This window comes from Dreissena polymorpha, unplaced genomic scaffold, assembly GCF_020536995.1.
Source record: "Dreissena polymorpha isolate Duluth1 unplaced genomic scaffold, UMN_Dpol_1.0 chrUn013, whole genome shotgun sequence".
NCBI classification, from domain to species: Eukaryota; Metazoa; Mollusca; class Bivalvia; order Myida; family Dreissenidae; genus Dreissena; species Dreissena polymorpha.
Window position 1 is genome coordinate 318,464 of NW_026273327.1, and position 27,076 is coordinate 345,539.

The 27,076-nt window shown below is 34.0% G+C and overlaps 1 pseudogene; it reads left to right on the forward strand.

Moving 5' to 3' along the window:
- Positions 1 to 27,076, forward strand: LOC127863528 (sorting nexin-17-like; annotated as a pseudogene).

The following is a 27,076-nucleotide window of genomic DNA, read 5'->3' on the forward strand; positions in this document are numbered from 1 at the left end:
ATGGCGCAGCGTGTAGACATCATTCTAGGTGGGTAAATGCTATTATTAGAAAAACGCCATTGCATATTTACTTATGAATTGAACTTTAATGAACACTTGGTGACACGCTTTAGTATTTTACCAGCTATTTTCCCCCTCAGCTTATTGTATTAAGACCACTCATCACACGACATTCAATTTTTCAACATCAACTAAACTTTTACATCTACGTGTTTAAAAATGCACTTCTAATATATCAGTTCAGTATGTTGTTGAATAGGAAATAATTTGTGACTTTAACCTACGTTTATTTCAAGTTTGTATTATTAGGCATGATATGAGATACGACTCTACCATACCTGCTACTTGACCCTAATATTTCAAAGAAGCTTATTTCCCGCATTTTGAAATTTGTATTGAAGTTATAACGATAAAGAAATTTTACTCAATCTAAATACATTATTAAAAGATAGTCGTAAAATATAGTTAACCTTTAAACAAATCAATGTTCCTAAAAGCAATAATCAAACTTTTAACGCAAGATGTGGTATGGTAACATACATTTAATGAAATACAAAATGCTTGGTTTTATTTTTTGTATGACAATATCCGAACACTTACGAGCGAACGCGAGACGGGCTTCGGGCAGCGTCGGAGGAACGACGCTACCCAAACAAAAAAAAATGAGAATAAATATGGTTAACTCATAATCAATAAATTCGATATTTATATCATAGTTATTGCCCATGCAATTCAAATGCAAATGAGCTAATAGATATGCAATAAATTGGCAAAAAATTGGATCAATAAATCGGCATTAAATTGTGAATTATTGATTCATACATGATAAATGAATTGTCAATAATTAGGGTATATGAATTGACAATTAATACGGTCAATAAACTGGCAATAAATTGGACTTAAGTACAGAGCCTATACGCAATAAATTGGCAATAAATCGGGTTAACAAGTCTGCAATAAATAGTAGTGATAAATTCTGAAAAAAAATCTGATGGAAATTTTAATGTAATAAAGAATTAATTTGTTCCTGTATTTTTTTTATTAAATGTATTGGTTTGTTACAGATTTTTTATGCATGGACTGTATAATAAGAAAGCGTCATTTGTGCTAATACAAGTTCATGAACACATATTTTGAGGCCATATATATTCAGTAAAAAAAGGCAATATGCCCATCATTCCACGTATAATACATTGCAAAGAAATATATAGCCAGTTAATGGTGGGGCATTATACAATATATTAGATATCTAGTAAGCTATGGATACAACAATATGTAGTCTTGATGATGAATTCGTATGGAAGTAATTGAAGGAAAAGAATATAGCCTTTATTGTCTGAGACCAGAATAGAGGGTATCTTTCGAAGAAAAATGAACATTCAAGCTTAACGATATGAAATTGTATATAAAGTTAAATATGTATTTCAAATATGTTTAAAAAATGTTATACACTTCAAATTAGGAGGTCGAAATAAACCCAAATTGTGAGTGACAACAAAAACGTATGTCAAATTTATGTAACAATGTTTTTATCTTCAGAGTATGAATTGTAGCTCTATAATTCTTACAAAATAATGAAAACTTACGCAGTGTTTTGTTTTGCGTAAATGTACATATCAGGTGCCTTTATCAATATTAGTTATTTACATATAGTAGCCTGTTATCTTATGAATTCCACGAAGGCAGTGAATGGCGGGAAACTTACGATATGTTTCTTCTTGTTATCGTTGGCTTTGGCTGCCAAACGTTCTTGAACATTTGTTGGAAGCTTGGCTGGTAAAGGGGGCTATGCCAATCGAGTAATCGTAGAATGATAGAGCCGTTGAGTACTCATTGTCTTATTTCAAGACAAATATTTCATTCAGCAACTCACTAAGCTCATACCATTTTTTGAGTCTTGATAGGTCAGTTGAGGGAAAGATTCAATTCGCCTTGTGATTGATTGATGGACAATCTCCGCTTTTCCATAAGTTCATCCAGTCGAGTCCATAGTTTCTTGCATGCTAAGACTAAATATCTACGGTACGATGATCTCAAGCTAACTGCGTGCTGGTGAAAACTTGGCCCCAGCCACTTTACAGCCAAATCCATTTCCTCAGAAGTGCTTGTATCCATCTTGAACATAACGTTCTTGAAACTCGTTTTCCAGGCTTGATAAGAATCCGCTTTGTCACTAAATATAGTCAGTCGCGAGAGAGCCTAGTCTTTTTTAAGGAGAAATTTGCACAGATTTTCTCCCATATTAGTGTCAGATACTGTTGGATTGTTTGTGGATTTCTTGATGAGTTCTTGAACTTTATTGTCAGGTTTTAAAACAGGCCAAGTTTTCAATTTGAATTTAATGTCTGGTGCAACATGACTTTCTGACCCATCAGAGCCTTCGACATCATACTCTTGTAGTACCTTTACTTCTGCAGCGTCAGCTTCAAAAGCTTTTTTCTGAGAAAGAACTTGAAGATTCGCTTCTGATTCTGCTTTTTCTTTCAAAAGCGCTGCTTCTTGTTGAGTAAATTTCAGATTTATCTTGGCAGATTCGGCTTCTGCTTGTTTCAATGCGATGAGTTCACTCCTACGGCTAGAGGATCGTAAACTGTGTGTCTTCACACCACCATGGACAGAGTTTGGCTTCATGCTGGACATGACTTTTTTTAATATTGATTGTTTAATTTGGTCAATCTTTTCCAGCGTGTGTAACTTTGCTTTTTCCTGAAGCGACGCGTCTGTAATGAGAGCCGATAATTCTTTAAGACTTGCTTCACTTTTCACATTTTTTAAGTACATTTCAAATGCGTCTTTAACTTTTACGTAACTTTCATAGGTAATTGTAGCCAAAGAAACTTCAGCGTAAAGTTTATATAGTATTGACAGACCTGTACGCTGAAGCAAACCCCGTTTCGAAAGTCAACCAGAATCATAACATATTTATGTCACGCTATAAATCAAAGTAAGCTCATTTTCTTGAACTCATTTCTACATATATTGGTGAATGATATAAATTACTGCATCGGGGATTATTTTAAGGTTCAAATGTTTCAAATGCATCGTACAATATATGAAAATAACTCTCATCATTCTGAAATTCACAATGTTGACGCCATTGTCGCTTTGTCACGTGACCAGTTTTCATTTGGATACTTTTGGATCGACCTTGACATTTTTTGCTGTAATTGTAAACATTACTTTCGTTTTCTGAAATCTATTATTTGTGATTAACAACTTACGTCTGGTGGATTATAAGACTGATTTCAGTGTGAATCAGGTAGTTTTAAATAATATTTACTTTGAGTTTGTATTTACATTATAATTTGTTTACAAAACAAGCCAGAAAAATCTAAAATACCGGAAAATGTCATTCAGAATTTGAAAACACTTGAGCACATGGTATGTTACTAAAAACAGAAATAACGTCATATGATCATGAAATCTCGGGAGATTCGCATTTCAAGTAAGTCTGTCATATCGCTGTTTTTCTCGATATGTAAGAGCAGAATAGATAAATTTTAAATGTTTAAGATAGTATTTTGTGAAAGAATATATCAGTTAAATGTGAAACATGTCAATCTCTCCGATCAATTGTTTGATTGGGCCAATAACTGCATTTAAAAGCTGTTTTGGACCAGTCTTTGTTAACTGTCAACTTTTCGGGAATTTCTGGTTGACTTTCCTAATGGGGTTGGTCCATAACTATAAAGTCGCGCAAGTCAAAAAACATACAAAGCGACATTTAAAGTTATGGTTGCCAGAACTAAGGTAATTGCTGTTCAATCAGGTTAATTTCACTAACATTACTCTCATAAGTTAAACTTCTTACTATGCACAAACTTTCAGTCACTTTGCGCCATGAAGCAGAACAGCGCTTCCTAAAGTCATCAATCCTCTCTTCATAAAGAGCCATTCCTTTTGCAGGGTTGACATACAATAAAATTTCTAAAGCTGATTGAAATACAAATGAGCCTTAAGTGCGACGCGGATTTAGTTCGATGTCCAGTACCAGTCATCTCCATTTGCTACGAGCAAAGTGTAGGTCAATTTACTATTCTGTTCTGGAAACAGATAGCGGACCGATCGTGTCGAAAAAGAATACTGTATGTGGTGGTATTCAGTATTTATTCTTAGATTCAACTCGATGTATGTGGTAAATTGCTGCAATTATAAAACAAAATAAAAGACGTTCAGTTCTGCAGTAAAGAACAATGAAAATGATGTATTTTTATCAAAAAATACTTTAAATGACTGAAAAAAGGTAAAACCTATAGCCTATACCTAAGTTATAAACAATGACATAGTTACGAAAGAAAAGCTTTGGAAGTTATCCTAACATATAGGACATATAGCCTCAACTCGAAAGGGTAGGTACGACGTAATTTGGGTACGAATACCATTTACTGAAAAAACCTAAATGAATGAATATACCTGAAAAACAATTACTGCCTTAACAAAAAACAAGTCATATAGCATTGATAACATGTGGAAACTTACAACATGCGAGGCTATTAACTGGTATAAACGTCTTAAGAAAATGCCGAAATAGCAATAGCGGCAAACGCCTCGATTTAAAATTCGTAGGTAAACAAACACTGCTATATCCAAGGGAAGTAAGCAGCGCAATATAATACGGTTACATATAATCGATATAGCCAGCACACAGGTTTTGTTAAAAATGTATACAAATTGCTAGAATAGTTAGTTTGTTTCTTATTGACTGTGTTGTGTTGTTTGAAAATACATTGTTAAAAGGATAAAAAAAAGAAATGTTCATTGACATAGAAAAACAAATTTTGCTTTCGTGTTCAATGGGTCGTCTGAACTGAGGAAGGTATAACGTCCATGACCTTAATTTATGGAAGACATAATTGCAAATATCTTTGATCTTCATCAGTTTTTTGCCAAAAATTATATTTTCAAATTAGTATTGAATTCAGTATTTATGAAGATAGCTGGTCTTCTGATAAACAGGCCTTCTTGTATAAATGAATCATGTTAAAATTGCCAGAAACGAACTTTTAATGGCTTTGCAATTTTAAATAAAATCTACCAATTTATCGCTACTTACAAATAATGTTTAAAATTAGCAGGAAATGATTTTCAGTGCGCAAATATAATGGTTATGCATTAAATAAGTGCAAGACATATATTGAAGTATAAAGAATAGGCAATAAATATTGCTCCATTTTTTCTATCAATAATGAATAGCAATAAATAGTGCTCGATTTATTTCTGTTTATAATGAATTGGCAATAAATAATGCTCTATTTTTTATCTATAATGAACTGGCAATTAATAGTTCTTGTCTTATTTCTATCTATAGTGAATTGGCAATAAATCGTTCTAAACATTTTTGTTACAATGGATTGGCAATAAAGAGTACTCAATCTATTTTCTTTCTCAAATAAATTGTACAGAAATCGGGCCTAAATAATGAATTGACAACAAATAAGGTTAGGGCTTTCACTGAAGAAACCAATGTATTGCTTATTCGTTAAATGCATTGGTAAAAAAGGGGCTAATGAATTGGATTTCTCAGATTAATTACCAATTTATTGACAATTTGGGTACAGTTTGCTTAATTTTTTTTTGTGTGGGTAGTTATTTGTATTAGTCATTTAAATAACTAGTCCTAGTTATTTATAAAGCCTACGTTGTAGGACCGAATCGGGTATGCGGGGACTTTATCCAAGAATGTGATAATCTCGGGCATTGTGGAGCCATCAGAAACTCACGCGCGCGTGGACCTGCGTCATACAGCCAGCCAATTGGAATGCAGATTCCATAAAGCCCCGCCAAGTTCTAGCCAATAGCTCCTGCCAATGCGGATAGACGGAGACTCCCTTTAGTCGCGTGAAGTTCATTTATTTCGAAGTAATCGATACAAAATAGCCTGAAAATCACCTGAAATGCGTACAAAAAATTGACCCATTTTAGGAACTGATGTTAGTCTTATAAAATTATAACGGATGATACGCTGAGAGAGTTAGAAAATATTTAAATGGGTCGATTTTGTTTGTACCTAGAGATTAGTCGACATTTCCCAAATCGAACCAATCTTAGATCTAAGTCTTTTATCGCTATTAGGAGCAGAACTATAAACATTTCAACAACCATATTTTGAGATATGTGAAAACTAGAATATCATTATTAATATTTGTGTACAGTGAACACTCATTACTCATTTATCAGATACTAGTATGGAGCAAGTTATTAGTTTAAAATGATTATTTATAGGTGGAAATATTAAATTGATACATAGTTACACTATTATTAATGATAGTCATATATGCATCTTAGTACGTTCAAACGTACTGATCAGATAATGTGCTACTTTATCTCGAATATTGTTGTGCCTTCTTCGTTGTTAAGTTTGTAAATAATATCGTTATTTTATATGTTTTGAAATATATATTCGTTTCTTCATAATATTTTGGTTATAGAAATCATAGTTATAAATAAACTAAAAATAAAAAATAGAAGAAAAGAAGAACATTCTTAAAGTGAACGTGTCAAGTATATTGATTACATAATACGTTGACACATACATTTATACAATCAAGTCAATCTACATTCACTTACACAATTGTTGACAATAGTTGACATGTGTAAAGTGCCCTGTACATGGTAACGCATAATAAAGCACGTATACATTGAGCTATACAATTATTTACACTTATAAGTTATCATTTCCCTTTAATTACACATAAGCTGACACATCGACATCAAGTATTTAACTATTATATCTCCTTAGCATAAATAATAAATACAGTTTCATGTTCAACGGTGGTCGTGAATAGGGGTTGTCTATACACCTATTATAGGAGCTTACACAGATGCAATCTTCTTGTACTTTTGTGTACATCCTACTTACAAAAAAGCATGGAGAGTTATTTCTTTCGTGAATATGTTATTAAATTGGCAAATTGGTACAATTATCTTTGGATGCTTTATCAAGTTATCACGTAATGAGTAATTATATGTTTCTATTATCTGATAATTACAACGGATATTTATTGCATCCGCCTAAATGTCAAAATTAGTAATTCTGGAGCAGACATTTTGTAATAACTGCAAGAGCTAGGATGTTAAGCCCATAATTATAATAAATACTAATGTATTGAAGTGTATTGAAAGTGTTTACTAAATTAAAGCATGGAAGACACGGATATGACTTTAATTTAGACGATGAGATACAACGATGGAACAAGACTTGTTAGAAGGTTTGACCTATGTTACACCAGTATAAAATTATACTTTTCGCAAAGCGTGTTCTCCAATCTAGAATTTCCGGGTTGGGAAGTCAGTTAAAACCAAATATACCATTTGTACATCATGAAAATAGGAAATACAAGCGCAGGGAGTCGTGATGTTGTAACCAAGCCGTGAATTCCCGGATCAAAATTACTTTGATCATGTCATTGAAATCAGCAATTAAACTTTTCCAGTAATGGGATTATCGTTGATAGTTCCATATGTATCACTCTGACTTATAACCTCGCACGGTTTGTTTTAGGTGTGTGCAAATGTAGTATAAAGTACCGATTGGTCGGTCATCGAACGTTCCATGTTAATACATATGACTCATTTACAGTATGGTCTTCAAATGATTTAAAGAATGTACTACCTCTTTTGTTTTCGCCGAAGCGAAAGTGAATGTCATTTCCAGGTGTTATTCGTTAAATGTTAAACATACACCATATTGTCTCTCGTAAAAATGGAAGAAATGAACAAAATAGAATATATTGTACTTTTTGATATCAGAATACAAAATGGAAACCATTTAGAACTTTATTTATTTATAACCACTTACGAAATATGTTGTCTTATTTAATAGCACACATTTTTAAATACATACTTCTAAGGGTAACACTTCGACAGTTGTTGACGTCGTTTTAGTCACCTTTGTATGCATACGTTGCATATTTCATGAACTTACAGACTTACGTATCTGGATAAGTACTAATGAATAAAACAAATATGTAAAAGCACGTGCAAATCAGAGGAGCTTATAATTGATAAAAAGAAGTAAAACAAATGAAGTACAAGCAGATCAATGTTACCCTATTCCCCTTTCAAATACAAGGCGTTTAGAAGACTTCTACTAAAACTAATACGTTATAGTTTATAATAATTGAACAGAGTATTTACAGTAACTAAAGTGATAAGACAAACGTCGATAGGTAATTAGCTGAAAGGCTGGGTTACTAAACACTCGAATGCTGATGTAATATCATTTCTGATTATAAAGTGTGTCTTCTTAGAATTTAAAACACCGGAATTGTGCAATAAGACTGTATCCGGTTGACCCTTTAAAGAATACGTTTCTAAAGTCACTCACGTTCACCATCTATCTAGCGTCACAACAATTTAAGATATCAGTGTTATTATCTTGCAGGGCAGAACATTTTATACTAGAACGTGCATGTGTGCAATTCACTAAAATATAATGTTGATGTATATTAATATACATTTTATTGTAATAAACGCCAGTACAGAATATTATGTTTTCGGAATGTAAACATTTCAAATGAGTACTCTATTTGTATTCAGATTTTTATCTGCAATCATGCAAAGGCACAGGTATGATCCCAACATTCAACATCTCAAATGTTTGTCAATCTTGATGACCTTAAAACAAAGGAAAGTAGCAAAAAACGTGTTTTTTTGTCATTTATTTTTATTAAAACCTGAAGTATTAGGTAAATTTAACACTATGCAAATAGGTTCTGTTGTTGTTGCTCCGCTTTGAAGAAGTCAGTGCGAGTTGCTCCCCTTTGACCGTAGAAAACAATCGTCTGGACCAAGAAATCCTGTGTTAATTTACAAGCTGTACTCGGATATGCATCCATCTGATTTTTCTTCAAAGCATCTTTTCTACCTGGCAATACGCACAAATGACACTGCATCCCGGTGATTCTTGCGTCAACAATTGGGTGTCAACAAGTTAGGTCAGATGCTGAAGGCCATGGCAAAAGACTCCGGCTTTCTCAAGCACAAGAGAATAACGAACCACTCAGTTCGCAAATTCCTGGTCCAAAAATTTCGAAATACAAATATCCACCCACTGAAACCATGGCAATAACAGGGCACAAAAATGTCCTGTCCTTAACCAATTATTCCAACATATCTGTTGAACAGCTGCAAAAGTGTTCATTCTTGCTCAGTCCAGTAAATGTAACAATCCAACAGTTCCTCTTGTACACCTTCACGCACCGAAACTATGGCCGAAATGCAGCCTAGACAACCACTGGCTACCGTCGAACAAGTTGATCTTGATGTTCGCCCCACCCAGTCACTTCACGGTTCACCAGCGTTCGAACAACTTTGCCTCACAATTCTTTGGTGCCACTTTCAACATTCAAAATGTTAATGTATATAATTAGCTTAAATCCAAGTAATCTTTGTTATTTCGTCACGAAATAACCACATATTATAACAAAGAAGCAAATAATGTGCACCTCGTGATCGACTCGATAGTTTGATATCGAAAGTGAATTGTGTGTGGTGTTAGGCTACGTTGTAAACAAATGTAGTTCCTTGTATATAACAACTTAATGTCATATTGATATCATAAAACTTAAAGATTTGCAATTCAATATGATTAAAATTGTAATTAATAACGCTCGACACTTTGTTACAGAACGATATTCTGATTTAAAAAAATGATTATTTGATCAGCGGTTATTTTTGGAACGCGGAGTAATACACTGACCTTGGTTACACTGCAGTCATTATCAAAGTACGACAAACACTCGTGAAAACTTATTTTGTTTAAATAAAAAAAGTTCACTGAATAAAAGTAGGATAAATAGAATAATAGGTCAGTTTTGATTATAGATCAGGTTTATCATGCTCGGCACGAAAACGAAAAAGCACTCGCCAAGGCTCGTGCTTTTTGTTTTCTAAGCCTCGCATAATAAACCTGATCTATAATCAACACTAACCTATTATTCTCTATGTATTGTATTTCAGGAATAGTCAAAAACAATTCGGATGCAATTCTATATAAGATTACAAAATCAAATTTCGAATATGTATGTTATTTGGACAAAGTTCACTGTCAATGATATATGAGATTAAGAAATCAATTTTTTGATTTTTTTACTCATGTAACGAAATCAAATGTTTGAACATGTATTGTATTCGACGACAATAGAGTCAATGTTAAGTTATATCAGGTTAAAAAATAAAATGTTTGATCATGTATAGTATTCGGAAACAATTCAGAGTTAATTAAATATATGGTTATGCAATCAATCCTGTGAACATCTATGGTATTAGAAAACAATGCCGAGTTAATGTTATATCAGGTTAAGAAAACAAATTATTTAACATGTATAATATTCAAAAACTATTCGGAGTCAATGCTATATCCTCATATAACGAAATCAAATGTTTGCACATGTATTTTTGGGAAACATTTAATAGTTTAAGATACATTACCGGTTCGTTACGAAATGAAATGTTTCGATATGCATCGTATTCGGAAACAAGTAAGAGTAAGTTTGATGTAAGGTTACGAAACACTAGACTAAGTTTGAACATGTATACTATTCGAAAGCGAGAGACTGACTAGACATGTTATATTATAATCTTTCAATTAAATCATGGCTGAATAATGGCCTTTTATCCATAATATAATGGAAAATAATGGAAAATAATGGGAAATATGCATTGCAATTGTACAGGGTTTTAATAAGGAAAAATAAAACAGTAAATTATTCCTTCAAGCCGAATAAGAGACTGGCATTTTCTTGCTTACAAAGTTTCCTTCTTATTTCGTATTACCTAGTGTATTCATTTATACTGTTCTAATAATTGTGGTTCCTCCGACGTGAATAATATGCGAATGATGAGATCAATTATACACTAAGTTTAAACGATGCCTACGAGGCTATTAGTCAGTAGTAATAATACGTATGCTGTTAATTGAGCAAATACCAATTATATTAGTATTACTCTTTTAGGTTAATAATAACCACGGTCAATTGTTTATTGAAGTTATTTGCAGAATTTTTTTCCCAATTCTCAAAAAAATATCCTAATTTCCGACTAAAAGGATCGAAGCAGAAAAATGCGTTTCCCAGTAGGTATCCTTAATGACATATCGAGCTATGTATTTTATTTGAACTTCATGCATAACAAAGTATGTTTTTTTTATCATACACATACTTACGTAAGCAGTTGACAATGGTTGTTGCATGGTTAAAAAACAGTTTAATACTTTTCTTAGCATTTTTGGGCAATAGCTATGCATGAAAACATTATATTTAATAAGAAAAAATCAATTAATTTCCCAAATAATGCTTTTGTTGATGAAAATCCTTCCTAATTCGGAAGATTTTGCGACTCGAAAATCCCAATTTTGCTAGGTACCTTTTCCCAAAATAGACAGCAAAAAAGGCCTTAACTGTAAACGCATAATGACACATCACAATCCTCACATCATCGACACTTCCGGTCGTTCTGTCCTTCCAACAAAATGCATCAGTAAGTCATCCGACTGATGTACATATACCAAACCTTTCTTTTGTCTGGATGAACCATTTTCCCCTTCATGTGCATTTTTCCCGGCTCGAAATTTTACTAAAGTTTTGCTCTGTGAGCGTCCGCTCGTGTTGCCAAATAATGCTCCCGTCATTTTAAAAGGTTTTGATGACAAATTAACCTGAAAGAAAACTAACCACAATAAAGTAGATTACGATTGTGTATCTGAATGGTACGTTGAAGACACGAAGTTGCGTTTCTATTCAACGGTGAGCGCGCATGAAGTTAATACGAGCAGTGCAAATATCACATTTTTGTCGATATTGCAGCCTTCAAACAATCTGTAGATGTTGAGTTCACATTGCTTTTAATAAGTAAAGCTCGATTATTAATACCTGGGGTATATTTAAGAAGTACCCGAGCCGACAATGACCAATCAGGGACCTATACCACATTGTAATTGTATAGGTCCCTGATTGGTCATTGTCGGCTCGGGTACTTCTTTAATATACCCCAGGTATTATTAAGTTATTATATAAAAGTTAAATGTACTTAAATTTTACATAAATCACTTAAATTCCTTGTGACGAAGCGTACTGCAGATCGTTGCACTCGCTATAGTTTATCAAGTTGCAGAATCAGGTTTTTCAGGGATTTACACACGGGCTGGACAAAATGTAAATACACCGTTAATAACTTTATTGTTGCAAATATAGTTATTGAAATACAGTTTTTCTTCAAGTTTGTGCTGATATCTTAAGGTATAAGAATAAATCATTGGATACGTCTGAAATCGGCGACAAAATTTTACGTTGCGTAAAGCATAATCGTACAGTATACATGGACATTTCGAAGAAGAAAACAGGCTTAAAAAATAAAGTAATTCTGATGTATTTTTTTCACATTTCCTTAAGCAGCATACACATCTGTCGTTTATGCACTAGTTAAATTTCTTGAGAAAAATTGTTTTAAAAACATATTTAGAAAACACAGCAAGTTAACCGGTGTGTTAACATCCATTAACGTTTAATTGAGAACCCAACACAAGCATGTGATCCTGCACCTTGTTGTCTATGTCGGTCCCACGCAACACGCCCGTACTCCAGTTTTTTTAATTATCGCTTGGTATGCGGTTTTCCGGGAGCTTTGAAGACAGGTTATAAGTTGTGTCTCAAAACGCCTGGTGTAAAATTGCCCGATTGCCCAATTTTGTGAAGTTTGTGATGTGTTTTTGTTTCAGAAAATTCTGCTTACGTATGAGTTCCCTGTGATGTTTTGAGACTTGCGTTGTCAATTGTGTAGAATAATATAGATTTTGATTAAGTACTGATTAAATACCATTTCTTGGCGTTAAACAGCAGTTCCCATTCAGGGGCCATTTGTGTAGGTTCAATGTCTTCTATGATGATTCTATGACATGTGATTGAGTTGGTAGCTCAATACAGTAGGCACTTGTCTGCAAATAAAGGAACCGTTTGTGAGACTTTACCCTTTATTGCATTTCATTGGTATGGCGCATAAACAGCAATACGCCTTGAGGTACGCGGGAGCATATGATAACAACTAACACACACATTTCTGGGTGGGAAAGAAAGTTTGAAATCAAATTGAGTATTGGAACGCGGATATGTAGCTTTTAAGCTTCAGCAGTCGGCGTTGGTGTTCATGGCCTTACTAAAATCAAGTATTATGTCGTCAACCTGTTTGTTCTCGTCGAGATGTGTTTCACAAAAGTATCATGAGCGGAAGTCATGCTTAAGGTTGATCAATTAATTTCGCTTTTCAACGTGGTTAAAGATAGGGCGACAGATGATACAAAAGCCTAGAGAGCATGAAGCCGAGGGACACTGGTCTGTACTTCTCATGTGAGTGTCGATCTCCTTTCTTAAAAACTTGGGAAATGTTTACGTCTCCCCAGTCCTTTGGAAGTTTGCCCGTGTCTGCGAACCACTGGAAGATAGATGGCACTACTGGTGGCTGATGTCTCAATGGCACAAGCCTTAAGGGTTCTATTTGGGAGTTTATCTTGACCAGCTGCTTTCCGGACGTTGATGTAATTAGCAACTTGAGTACACCAACTTTACTTATGTGATGTCGTGGGATGCTTTTGTTTAACCGGTTTGTGTGTTGCGGAGCTGGCTGATTTATGTCGTCGGTGGTGAAAACAGAATGGAACTGATTTAACAATATATCTGCCTTGTCATTGATGTCTGTAATAAGTTGTTCGTGCTCGTGCTCGTGCCCGTGTCTGCGAACCACTTATAGATAGATGGCACTACTGGTGGCTGATGCCTCAACGGCACAAGCCTGAAGGGTTCTATTTGGGAGTTTATCTCGACCAGCTGCTTTCCGGACGTTGATGTAATTAGCAACTTGAGTACACCAACTTCACTTATGTGATGTCGTGGGATGCTTTTGTTTATCCGGTTTGTGTGTTGCGGAGCTGGCTGATTTATGTCGTCGGTGGTGAAAACAGAATGGAACAGATTTAACAATACATCTGCCTTGTCATTGATGTCTGTAATAAGTTGTTCGTGCTCTCTAAATGGAGCAGTTCTAATATTGCCTTCCTTCCTTGACGTGACGTAGCTATAAATGGTTTAGATTTTTGGTGGTGAATGCATTCTTCTATAATTATGTTGATATGGGTCCATTCAGCGTTGCGCATTGCTGTCTTGGTTTCTTTCTGGAATTTTCAGAATTTATCACAATTGTTGGGTGTTCTTGCCTTATTTTAGTGTCTCTATTCTGGTTTTTATTTGATGTTTTTTTTTCTGGTAATTCATGCCGCAAAGTTATTTGAGGTTTCATTTTAGATTGTATGTTGAGCTGGATGGTTGAGACAAGTTTGGATTTGAATGTATCCCAGAGATGGTTGGTGTATGTCGTTGTTTTTGTAGAGCTGCACTTCTTGGCTCGATATTTCTGTGACGTCGGTCGTTCAATTTATCCCAGTTTATTATGAGGAAAGTGATGCCTCGTCTCGGTTTGTGCTTAATATAGCATGGTTTTGTGTCGGGTCAACTTTAGCATGTCTTGATTTGTTATACCGGGGGTATTGGCAGTGGATTTGAATAATAAACGGTTAGTGATTAAAATTAGGCCAAGAAGGCTGTTTTCTCTTGTGAACGTGTCACGAACTCGGGTGAGGATGTAGTAGATTGACAGGTAAAGAAGAGCTTGTTTAACATCTGTAGCCTGGGCTTCACTTCGTACCTTGAAATGCCAGGGCTATGATGGTTAGTTGTTCATTGTCACTCATAGCCATCTCAACTGATTTTCTTAGTTCGTTGACTTCTGACATACTTCTGTGCGGCATATAGAAGGATGATAAGAGGAGCATCTTATTAAACTTTCTCTTTGAAGGCAAGCTCTTCGTGCAGAAGTGACAAATACTCCACCAGATATGGAATCTTTAGTAAAATTAAATACTTCCAATAATGCTCGATACATTCCATAAAAGCAATTATATTCTTTCTGTGTATAGTACCGGAAAACGGCACTATCCCAATAAGGAAAAAGTTACACATTTCCAAATTGCTGTCAAAATAATTCGCAATTAAAGGTTTAAAAAAGAAAATATAAATAAAATCCAAGATTAAATAATTTTCTCCCTGCAGGTCTATGGCTTGAACCTAAGTTAGTATAATATTGACGACACATAGTTATTAATTTTAAAGTATTTGCGAGCAAATATTTAATTACACCATTGACCAATTTTCCAATATAAAGATGCGAATTTTCCCAATTTCAGGGATTTTCGCGCTTATTTTTCCCGATTGGGCTGGTACCGGTAATTGTCCCAAATGGGCTAACAAACATCGCTGGTATCTACGGATTATCTTTGGCCAACACTTGTAATTAAGGTTCCTAAGCAACGTTTATTATATTGCAATTGAATATTTGCAAAAATATAGTATGTTTAAATAGTTATTCTTTTTTTTTTCCAACCTAACGGGGCAGAAAAGGGGAACCAAAAAAGAGTAGGGTGCATAACCCTTCTGTTTCAATCAAGTTTCGTCTCTTTACATAACTATGGGAACAATACGAGAATGTGCTTGTCAGCTTCATTTAATTCTCTTCTTTGTTTTCCCAAATTTTATACTTGTTTTCCAAATGTTATACTTGTTTTCCCAAATGTTTTACAAGTAATTTGATTGTTATATTTTATGTTACCAGACACCAGATAATGTTCTTTTGAAATGTAAACAGACCTCTTCTATTTGTATCAGATGTCTCCTGAGGTCGGGTATCTTTTGTATGGGCAGGATATAAATATGGGCTGTGTTAGGGGTTTAATGTATGTGCGTAAAGTGTCGCCCCAAATTAGCCTCAGTGATGACACTTTCCACTTGTGTGATTTTGTTCGTTTAAAGAAAGTCTCTTCTTAGCAAAATTCAAGGATTTTACCTGATTTGCCTTCGCGGACTGCACAGGCTAAGCCAGTGCAGACTGCACTGGCTAATATGGGACGACACTTTAAGCACATACATTAAAACCCTTTTTCACACAGCGCGGCCCATTTGTTTTTTTTACTTTTTACGCCTTACATGCTCTTTTTTGACATTTATAAATTGTTTATTTAGAGTTTCGACATTTACATCCATGGGGTGTTCCACTGCACAGCTTCATTAAGTCGCCTGTTTAGCTTCCATGAATAGGTAAACAAATTAGCTTTGTGCATTAAATATTGGAATATATGAATATAAACTTCTGAGACCAGATTTATTTGTTTAAAATTATCAAACTGGTACATGTATGTAGAAATTGAAATAAAATGCCATTTTGTTCTGTTTAACTAATTAGATATGACAAAATATAAAGTTTGTAGTAAAAGTAAGTGTGTTTAAATGAGGCTAAAAAATGATTGGTATTTCACAATCTTGGACAAATTTATGACTGAACCTGATTCCATGCTGTTTAATTCAGAATTACCCTTCTATGTTATATTGAATACGCAGATTTCCGGCATTGGAAATTGTTGCTTCACCATAGTGTATTATACTATTAAAAAAATACACTTTTCATGTAAGATGACCCTTATAACCAATGATTTAAGATGTATAGGTTTGGACATTACTGACTGAAAATGTGTGAATGGTTGTATGTATTTTATTCTGTTAACATGTTTGTGTATAGCTCAAAAAGGAGTTTTGAACTGTGTGAATGTGTGAAAGGTTGTATGTATTGTATTCTGTTTAGCTCAAAAAAGAGTTAGCTGTGAACAATTTGCCACCATTTCCGCCAAAGAAATTATTTCAAGTGACTGGCCCAAAACTGGAGAAAAGGCGATAAATGCTCGAAAGATTGGTAAAGACCATATCCATTATTATTTGTTTCAAAATAGTCTAATTTATTATTTTATTTTATAAAATGAGCACTCAATTCCATAGAGATTAATTGTGTTTCTCAAAAACGCTAGCGAGTGCGAGCTACTCAATTAATATTTAACATTAACATTTGTGGTTGAATGCTAAGACCCATAATGTTAAAAGTGTGTATATACAGTTACTCAATACTAAAAGCTGCACATGATTTTATTTTTATTTTATAGCACTAAAGCAGACTGTAAAACAAAAACAGAATGTCAAAAGGAAATGCTAAAATAAATTAATCATACTGTTTTTAACTCAACTATTCTCCAAATAGCTTTAACTATAATATTCACCCAAATATGTGTGTCTAGATTTGCATAATAGATTTGTGTAGATTAATCACAATCACATGTATGCAATGTAATTTCAGACTGTCCTGCTGAAAATATTTCTAATTTAAAGTATGTATGGCCAGTTTTGCATTTGATTCTGAACAACTTATAAAACAAAAACACGTTACTGTATATAATGTATATAACCTTTTAAATGATTGTATTGCTAACTGTTAATCATTTGTTTTAATGTTCATCGCTCAAGTCTGTGTCAGATTTTAGCAACACTTGTCGTAACAGTTTTAAATTACATAACCTATGTTTTGTATGATGTCACATCATTAAATACTCTAGTAGGCTTATCAAAAGTCCATTACAGCTTTAAGAGGTCCATGAATATTTGTTGGAATACTGGCCCTTATGGACAATGAAAAGTTCAGATCAAGTACAAATCTGAAGTTTACTGACCAGTCAACTGAAAAGTGGAGGGCGAATAGAGGCCCAGCCCAGAAATTTTGTTTGGACTCCTGGAGACTACAGCTCTATGCATCAACATATACTATTATCAATAATACTTATGTTTGGTTTTCACTCTGTGTGCAGTGAGTCAGGAAATTGCTATTGCCAACAGTGATGTGGTCTCCCAGATCCTGCTGATAGCACAGTAGGTATGGCGCAAGACTATCCTGGGGACGGATTTATTTGTTTAACTGTTTGATATTTGAATCTCGTTTAGGGAAAACTGGGCTTTGTGCGTAAATTAGTGTGATCCCAGAGTAGCCTGTGCAGTCCCACGGGCTAATCTGGGAGGAGTCTTTCCACTAAAACTTGATTTTACAAAGAAGATACTTCTTTTAATGAAAAATACCATTACATGGAAAAGAGTTGTCCCTGTAAAGCATGGGCGGCGACACATGCATTAAGCCCACTTGTCCCATAACGCGTGTCAAAGTTTGTTGAGGGTTAAATTTAAGTCCTCCTTATTTAACCAACCCCCCCCCCCAACAATCGCACATCTGTTGTATTGCACCCTGTGGACTGCAGTCCCCCAGAAGTAAGATGGCATTCCACGAGCGTGCAGGGCTTTCAAACAATAAATAAGTACAGGCCTCCAACTCATTGGTGCACCTGGTCATATACTATTGCATATATGTGTATAATAAACCTGGAAATTATGATTTCATTTTAAATCCATACATGTAGACAAGACAGGCATTCAAATGGCATATGTAATTTAGAAAGTGTACAGTGAGATGTGTAATAAAATAACAGGATTTTATCAATGTCTCTTAAAACATTGCAAATGTTTAAAATGCTTTACATTTGGAAGTCTGCTTTCCAATACGGAAACATATTTCTCTCTGTGAAATGCAGAATTTTTATAATGAAGCTTGTATTTTAAAGTTAAAATGCTCCATTTTTTGTACGAGGTAACACGATATATATTAAATGGTATATATATATTTTTTTTAAATCTTAAATTGACTAATGGTGTATTACTACGGAAATCATCATGATATTGTTATTGGAGTCTCATTCTGAAAAAATTGGCTAATGCATTTGCAAAAAATGTTGTTCCAGATAAGACTGTTTTTTAAATGAGCCTTGTTCTGGGAAACTGGGCTAAATGCATGTGTGTTAAGCGTCATCATAGATTAGGCTAATCAGGGAGGCTATTCAGGGACAACACTTTCTGCTTTTATGAAATGTTTGGTTTTAATGTAGTCCCTTCTTAACAAAAATCCAGTTAAGAGTAAGTAAATTTTGAAGAGCTTTATTGTATGACAGAGAAACAGGTTGGTGTTGGCAATTTGACCTATTTCAAATATTGACCCAATATAGAACACTTCAGTTTGTTTGTAAAAGATTTGTTACATTTATGTTTTCAATTGATAATTCGTCCCTGCAACCAAAACAATCTCTAAACAATTGCACTAATGCAGAACTTTTCTAAAAGAAGGCAGGGTGTGTGAAACATGCTAGTAATTTGTTCTTTGTATAATATAATGCGTTAATGACCATTCACCTTTCCTATAACATGCAGGTACTCTTTGTTTAATATACCATCATTTCCTCTTTGTAAAACATATTAGTAATTTGTTTTGTATAAAATACTGGTCATTTGGTCTCTCTGTATAATATACTGGTCATTTCCTCTGTGTATAACATACTGGTCATTTTCTCTTTGTGTAACTTACTGATTATTTGCTCTTTGTATAATGTAATGTTCATTTGCTCCTCGTATAACATACTAGTACTGGTCATTTGCTCTTTGTATAGCATACTGGTCATTTCCTCTTTGTATTACAAATTGGCCATTTGCTCATTGTATGACATACTGGTTATTTGTTCTCTCTGTGTAATATACTGGTCATTTGCTCTTTGTATAAAATACTGGGCATTTGCTCTGTATAACATACTGGTAATCACTTCTTTGTATAATATACTGGTCATTTGCAATTTATATAACATACTGGCCATGTTTATCTGCGTATGACATACTGGTTATTAGCTCTTTGTATATACATACTGGCTCTTTGTGTTAAATTCGTGTTCTTTGCTCTCTGTGTTACATACTGGTCATTTGCTCTTTGTATACCATGCTTGTAATTTTGTTTTCGTTCAAAATAGCGACATCATAGCTCTCCCAATCAATTTATTTTGGTAAGATAATTAGTATGACACAAGGATCAATCCTTTTCTAGCACTTTTTCAGCATTTTCAACAGTTTGCAAATGTTGTAATGGACTTAATGAACCTATCGTTATTGTAATCTGTCTCCTAATTTCAGTCAGTTTCTTTGCAGATTGATCTACCAGAAGACTTTGTCAACTACTTTGGTCTGTATCTAGTCTGCAAAGAAGCGAATGATGGAGAAATGACAAGTAGGTGATAGAAATGTATTAATTGTTTTTTTTTTCTTCTTTTGGTGCCATTTTTAACAGTATTTTTTATATCACGGTGGTCACCTGGATAATCTGACAAGTAGTTGAGAACTTCCATACTTGATTACTGTTACTTACGTTAGCTATGGGGAGAATTTCTGTTGAAATAATTGCATGATCAAGTCCCAAACTAATTATGTGGAAGTGTCAGAAATCAAGCCTGCAATCCTTGGATTTGTAGTCAAGTGCTCCACCGACTGAGGTAGCCAGCGCAGTTGTAATAAAAGTATATTAACTGTATAATTAGTGATAAGTTGTACCCTGACCGTTTTTTTCGTTCAATAAACATGAACATTCTGAATTGCCAATGATAACTGTATTATACAGAGCATTAATATTATGTCATTTAAACAGTTATCAATGATTCATAACTTATAATCAATGAATCATAACCTTTTATCATGATATTCAAAATTTTAATTTCTTGTTTAAAGAATAGTTTTCTGTAAACTATTTCAGTTGAACGTAAACTTTGAAGTTTTGGTTCAATGCATGGGCGTTAAGTATCATCCTAGTCCCCACAGGCTAATCAGGGAAAACACTTTCCGCTTAAACTGGATATTCGTCAAGAAGAGTCTTCCTTTAACGGAAAAAACAATTCAAGCGGAAAATGTCATCCCTGATTAGCCTGTGTGGACTGCACAGGCTAATCTTGGGCGACACTTTACGCACATGACGTTAGCCCCCTTTTTTGTTAACTATTTCAGTTGTACGTAAACTTCAAGACTTTATGAGTCCCTATATTTCACGGAAGACAGCCACCAAACAAGGCGTTCATGAAATAGTTCTGCGTAAAAGGTACGATGGTTCTTACAGGTCATCTTCTTCTGTTCTCATGGGTCAGAAAATAATCTGCCCCTTGCCTAAAGCAAAATGTAAAGCTTTTTTCCCAAGAAAACTTCCCAATTCTATTAAAAAAACTTTCTTGATTTAAAAAAATCCCAATTCTAATAGCACAGTACCCACATTTAACAAAAGAACTTTCAAAGGTGTGTTGTCTTCTCCATATTTCTTGATATATTTTGTGGAAATGCAACATCACCTCTTTTTCTAGTTTCCATTTTCTATTAATTACTCTTAAGTAAATGTTGTGACAAATAAACAACTTTTGACATTTCATACACAAATCAATTTACACTGTTGTTATTTTTCAAATTTGATGAAGTTTTTATTTGTGGGTGTTCATATTACTATTTTGCAGATAGATTGATATATAAAGATAGTAAGGGGTTCTGTTAAATACATACTAACATAATGTAAAAATACTATTTTGAGTTCCTTGATATTTATATTTATAACTATAATAAAATGTATGTAAAACTTCATTGTATTATGAACAAATAGTTGTAGTAAAAGATCTGTAAAACTTCATTGTATTATGAAATAATAGTTGTTGTAAAAGATCTGTAAAACTTCATTTTTTATGACTGAATAAATGAAGTAAAATATCTGTTACAACTTCATTGTTTGATGACTAAATAAATACAGTGAAATATGTGTAAAACTTCATTGTATTATGACCAAATAATTGTTGAAAAATATTTGTAAAATGCCAAGTTGTGTTGCAATTACATTTCAGTTACTGGGACTCAAGTTTTGATGATGAACTGCTTTCAAACAAAGTTACTATGAATCTTCTTTATGTTCAGGTCAGGTGGTTTATTCTACCTGGTTAATTACAATTTAGATTTATTTTTGGTAACTGGTATGTTAATACATATATACATATATATAAATGGCTACGTTTGTTTTCCTTAATTCATGTGATTTCATAATCAGTTAAATCTGAAAAAAAACTCAAATTAATGTACGTGTGGACTACAACCAATAATTCTTTGTTTGTTGGTATATTTCATATATGTTTATATAAAGGATATTTGATGGATTTAGTTGAATAATTATATTAATGTACGAGTGATCATTGAAAAAAACATTGTTTCTATAAACACGAGTGAAAAACAAATAAATTTCGTTTTATTTCAGGCTTACAAATTATTTATTTTGTAATTTTGCTGAAATAACGGTGGTATAACGTCATAAAAATAACGTTATTTTACAGTATAACAGTGACAATTATTGATATGTTTCACTGTTAATTTTCACTGTCTAAAAAAACAGCGAATTATCAATTTTACTTCACTGATATTTCTCTTTAAACAACTGGAAAGCATAACACACATGAATTCACTTGTTCATGGGTAATAGTACATGGAAAGACAAGTGATTCAGAGTGTTGATACTTTGTTCCAGGCTGTGAATGATATATAGAGGTGGTGGGTGATAACAACAAAAGAGCAGTAAGAACATTTAAAATCACTGCAGCAGAAAGGATCAAAACGTGAGGTAGGTGAAATTGATCAAAGTTTATTTGATGTTGTTAGCTCACCAGAGCAAAATTTGCTCATGGTGAGCTTTTGTGATTGCCTTTTGTCGGTGTGCTGCGTCAACATTTGCCTTTTTAACACTCTAGAGACCACATTTAAGGTTGGATCTTCATGAAACTTGGTCAGAAACATGGTCCGGGCGGGGAATGTTTTTTAATGGCAATCTAGTTTGTGGTTTTAAGGTCAAGTGCTCAACAGGATGTTAGACATCTAAAGGAGCCTCGCTTTGGCACAACGGGGCTTAATGCATGAGGGTAATGTGGTGTCCCAGATTAGCCTGGGCAGTCATTTTCAGGCAAACCTTGATTTTGGTTTAGATGAAATTTCCTTGAAACAAAAAAACCGATAAAAGCGGAAAGTGTCGTCCCTGATTAGCCTGTTCACTAGGACATGCACAGCGTCCAAGGCTTCCCTTGTTTTGCGAGGTTTCCTCGCAGTGGTCCAGATGCGAGAGGCCCCGATATGAGGATGAACGACACCATTCACTAATTCACTCCATTTAAAAGCCTTGATAAGCACCCTAAAACCAAAAAGGCTGTTGCTTGTATGTAAATAAATGAAATAGACCCCCACACAAACCCCAACATTAACATCCCGTATTGGTCATTTTCTATGTATTTAATCGAGCCGCAGTGTGCACAGGCTAATCAGGGACGACACTTTCTGCTTTTATGGTATTTTTCATTTAAAGGAAGTCTCTTCATAGCGAAAATATAGTTTAGGCAGTAAGCGTCATCCCTGATTAGCTGCTGACTCCACAGGTATTCTGGGATGATAAACACATACATGCATGAGGCCCAGTTTTCCCAGAACAAGGCTCAATCAAACAACAACAAACCCGCCATCTTGTTAAACGTTTCCAGTTCATGCGTCTAGCTCGAACACTGAAGCATTATGGGTACATGCAGTTTCACCCGTGTGTGGCAGACTACCCACAGGATCAGTCCCATGTGCTCATCGCTGCTGGCAACAGGGAGCTGAGTTTTAGAGTGAAGCTGACTCCGGTAAGTTAACTTGAGTTCCTCAGATATTGCCTAAATTTGTTTACACCAATGCAAAGAGGGAAGAATGGAGTCACTTGTTTGGTCTGTCGTTCAATTAAATTTCTGTCCTCAGATAACTTTTATCCAAAATAAACCTTTGTTACAATGGAAACAAATGTCTATTTAAAAAACATAGACAAACGCACAAAAAACCTACCAATAACACACAACGGGGTAAAATTGGTATGTCGTTCAGTAAGTCATGATAAAATGTTTATAGATCAAAGTTATTTCATATTACTCAGGTGATTAATTTGAAACTTCAAAACTGCCATCATCCGCACTGAAAACATCAAAGAAATATTTTTCATACCCAGTTTTCATCCCATTTTTAGCTTTGCTGTTTTTGGAGAAAACCAGAGCTATTGTCATACCCAGCTCGTCGTTGTCGTGTCGTCAGCCGGCGTCGTGCTAAAACCTTGACATTTTCCTCTACAATCAAAGTGATTCCACCTACAACTTTGACACTTCAGATGTAGATGCACCTTGATAAGTTCTACACGACACACCCATTTTCGGGTCATTAGGTCAAAGGTCAAGGTCACTGTGACCTATAAAAATAATTTTGACAAGCTTTCATTTATTTAAAAGTGCACCCGCAGCCGAGCCTAGGCACCCGTTATGCGGTGCTCTTGTTGAGTTATTCATTCGTTAAGCGGTGTGGTTGTATTAGTAACATTTGTGACAAAGTTCTTGTTTTATACTGTGAAACCAAAGTTATTCATCATACACTAATTAAATGGATTTAATCGAACTTTCAATTTCTATAGTGTTAAATTAGATATTTTAAAATAATCCACAAATTTAAGATTTAACAAAAATGCCCGATTTTATGTATACGGGAAATTGCATGTCACAAAAAAAAATAAATATACAGTATTTTTTTAAAAGGAACATACAGAACTCCAATGGCATGAACATGAATTTCCAAATGTTTCAGATAAAGAACTATTCGCATAGACATAATTATGTTTGATTGTTTGTAATTGTGTATTTTGTTTGGCAGGACTCAGTCAAAGAGGGATCATTTAAGATAACCCGAATCCGATGTTGGAGGATAACTACCACTGTAGGTAGACTTGAGATCTTGATGGATAATCTGCATGTGATAATCTTTTATTGATACTTTACCCACATGCACTGATTAAGTTTTAACACTGGCAAATGAGGGCATCTAGTGAGTTTAAACCTTTTTATGTTTGCTCAATTACATTGATCACCGGTACTTAAAATTTTGTTCAAGTACCTGTGACATTGATAGCCAAAGGCTTATTAAAAGGCTCTCAAACCCGATTTCTTTGTCGAACCAGTGCAGGGTGTCTTTTTGGGACATATTAAGAACGCTCCCACAGGGGTGATTGCATCCCTTACCTCCCCGTCAAAAGGGAGACACCTTATACATTTGGCCATTTCTTAATTTTATATATTTAGAACAAAAGAGTTGTAATTAAAGACAATTAAATTTTACTTTTATATACAAACATCTTAAATCAACTTTTGAAGAAGGTATCTGCCCTCAAAACTATGGTGTATGATATATATTTATATATTTTCATATTTTAATTTCCTCATTATTTTTCTAACATAATACTACAATGCAGTATTTGAGGCTGATTTCAAAATGACTTTTAGGCAATACTAATGTCGATGTGCTTGGAAGGAATGGTTGAAGAATTGATAATGAAGAAACAAGGCAAGAACATGAAACAGGTATCTTTCACCATTACATTGCTGTTAAAGCCAAAGTATTTAATACCCTTTTGTGAAGAAAAATCATTATCATACTCTAATGCACATAGCCAGTAAATAAAAGAACACATTTTCAAATACAATTTGCGATAGATTGGCATTTAAAAAAAATGCACACCAAGAATAAGATAATAAAAAGACTATATAGAATCTATAGAAAATATTTGTTTGGTGTGGCTTTTATTGGCAAACCACAAAATAATTATTTTTTAAAAGCTTTGTAGAAGAAAGCCAACACACTTTGTTTAAATATATTACAAGTTCGAGAAACTCAAAATAATATTTGCGTAAAATATAATGTGTATATTAAATTATGTAGAATCGATGAACACTATATGTATGTAGTGTATTTTAAATTGCAACACACAATTGTTTTTATTGCTTTTTATCATTCTGTTTGTGTATAAAGTCTATTATGTTATGTCTAAAAGCCTTCCCTTTTTAAAAGGAACACTTATACATTGTGGAATTATCAACTTTAAAACTGTACCTTTAATGAATTTATATTAATAAGCAGGTATTGTTTTAGGGTTTGTTTTGAACCACCCCCAAATTCTTTGCATTGATCATTTCAATCCAGTGACTCCAGTTTTGATCAATTTTGTGTTTCGTCTTTGCTTTAGGTATTGCTTTGTATTGTATAGGCAATTTGTGATTGTTTTTACAACAAAAGGAGCGGATGTTGATACATTTTTATCACTCGTGATATATATATATATATATATATATATATATATATATATATATATATATATATATTGTGTTTTTATGACTTTATGTTTCAACAAAGCAGCCATATTTATAAGCAATCACATATTGATCACTGTTGTCAAATTAAACAGTGTTGTATGTGTTTGTTACAGCCATCCGATCGATCTAAGAAAGGCAAAAGAAAATTTCAATAGAGAGAACAGCATTGCATCCACCTTGACACAGCAACCCAGTTCAGAGGTAAAATACATAAGTCTTCTCCAATGCGTGTTTTGCCCTTCAGCCATTATACATTTCCATTTTGGCATGTCCTTGTAGAATTTGTTGAAAACGACCATACTTAACATTCAAGAGTGACATTTTGAATCTCTGTACAATATTTTGTCGAAATGCATCATCCACACTTACTTTGTGAATATAGAAACAAATCCGCGCATGTCACACGTGTTTTGACATAGTGTTCTTTTATTTTGTATTTTCTTCCTTTTTATTCCAGGATAGACTTACAAATCAATTTGTCAACATTAATATCATTGAAATAGATAATTAAATGCCAATATGTGTCTGTTGTCTGTGTCTTTGTAGACTTACTGCTTGCAGTCAGTTTCAGTAAATTAATTGAGCGCTATTCGAATAAAATGCTATCCACATATAATGATATGTTCTGTATCTTAAAGTATTTTAGATAACAAGAGTTCTAAATAATTTCGAACATAATTTCATTATATAAGAGACATTCAACTGCAACCATCTTTCCCTGAGTGACATTTGCACAAGTACCTATATATCAAATTTAAGACAGGACTTTAAGTGTATATGCATACATTTGTCACACTGTTAGTAACAAATGATGTATGAAATATACATTCTGAGTAACTTCATATACTCGCACTAACCTGAAATATGGTATGAGACCACAGAGGGCATATACTCTTTACATCTAGCAGAGTAACAAATACTCTCATATATTCATGATCATTCTATGTTACCCCTATGACGAGCACCACCACCCCTTTTCATGTACCTTCCCGCACAGTCCCACATGCTTTCCCACATTGTCGGCAGAGGAAAATACGTCTTGCAAAGTACTGTTGTCCCACAAACCTGTTCCAAACCCTTTGA